This window comes from Nematolebias whitei, chromosome 12, assembly GCF_014905685.2.
Source record: "Nematolebias whitei isolate Nwh7 chromosome 12, NemWhi1, whole genome shotgun sequence".
Taxonomy (NCBI): domain Eukaryota; kingdom Metazoa; phylum Chordata; class Actinopteri; order Cyprinodontiformes; family Rivulidae; genus Nematolebias; species Nematolebias whitei.
Window position 1 is genome coordinate 15,838,020 of NC_056509.1, and position 1,190 is coordinate 15,839,209.

General features: G+C 38.1%; 1 protein-coding gene across 1 annotated transcript in view; it reads left to right on the top strand.

The window, feature by feature from the left end:
* ankrd6b (ankyrin repeat domain 6b) overlaps positions 1-1,190 on the top strand; it is a gene marked incomplete in the record, with an annotated part of 167,747 nt that overhangs the window by 341 nt on the left and 166,216 nt on the right.

The following is a 1,190-nucleotide window of genomic DNA, read 5'->3' on the forward strand; positions in this document are numbered from 1 at the left end:
GTGCATTTGTTTTTATAAATACTGTAGTTTAACAAGGTTGAGTCAGGCCCTCTGGACAAGATCTTTGTTAAAAGATTTTGTTCAGTTGTTTGTTCAGTCTTCTTCAGACTGAATAAGTATTTTGGACAAAAGACGAAACATTTCAACAAAGACGAACTTGTCCACAGGACCTGACTCAACCTTGTTAGATTTATCTACCTGGATTATTGAGCATCAGGTTCATTTAGAGTGGGTTGTACTTTTTCCATTACATAACAAAATTAGAATGAAAATAGACTGAAAGACAGAACTGAGAAGATTGGTTGTCGTTTTTGAAACTGTCAAAAATAAAGAATGTTGTATAAATTGATTTTACATAAACAAATCAATAAATAAACTACTCTGGGCTCTTGCACAAGGCCCTTAACCCTCCCATCTGCTCCCCCGGGCACCCTAGATAGCAACTCTCTGCTCCACACAGAAGGCTGTGGTAACTCGGTGGTCTGTGATTGCTGCAGTAAGGACATCTGGCATAAAAATAATTGCCAAGTCTTCGAGTGAGTTGGTTGGATATGGTTACCACTGAAGAAGTAGCTAAAAGAAGAAACATTGATAAATATTAGGGGTGCACCGATTACAGTTTCCTGACCGATTACCGATTTCTAAAAAGTCTGACCTGCCGATTCCGATTTTGGCCAATACCGATTTTGTTTTATAAGCGACACTGTCAGGCGTTATAAGGTCACAATGCACCTTCAATTTTCCAATATTATTTTATTGAAAAACGTTTGTTACGTACTGTAACCCCAGATTCTATGAGTATAGGCGTAGCCCTTTAAGAGCTGTCGCTTATGCCCCTTTTCCATTAGTACCAGTACGGGCCGGTACAGCACGGCTCTACTCTACTCGGTACGGTACAGGTTGTGTTTCCATTATGCTTTCAGTACCGGTTCCAGTGGGCGGGGTTCAAATTGACGTCACCACCTCTCACCAGCTGGTGGCGCTGAGATGCAGAAACTGTTTTCAGTACAGGTTGAGAATTTATGTTATTTTTGAAGTTGTGCATATGTATGTGTGTATGTACATGTGTATAAATATATATATAGATATATATACACATATATATCTATATATATTTATACACACACACACACAAATATATATGTACACACACACAAATATATATGTACACACATATGTGTATATATATA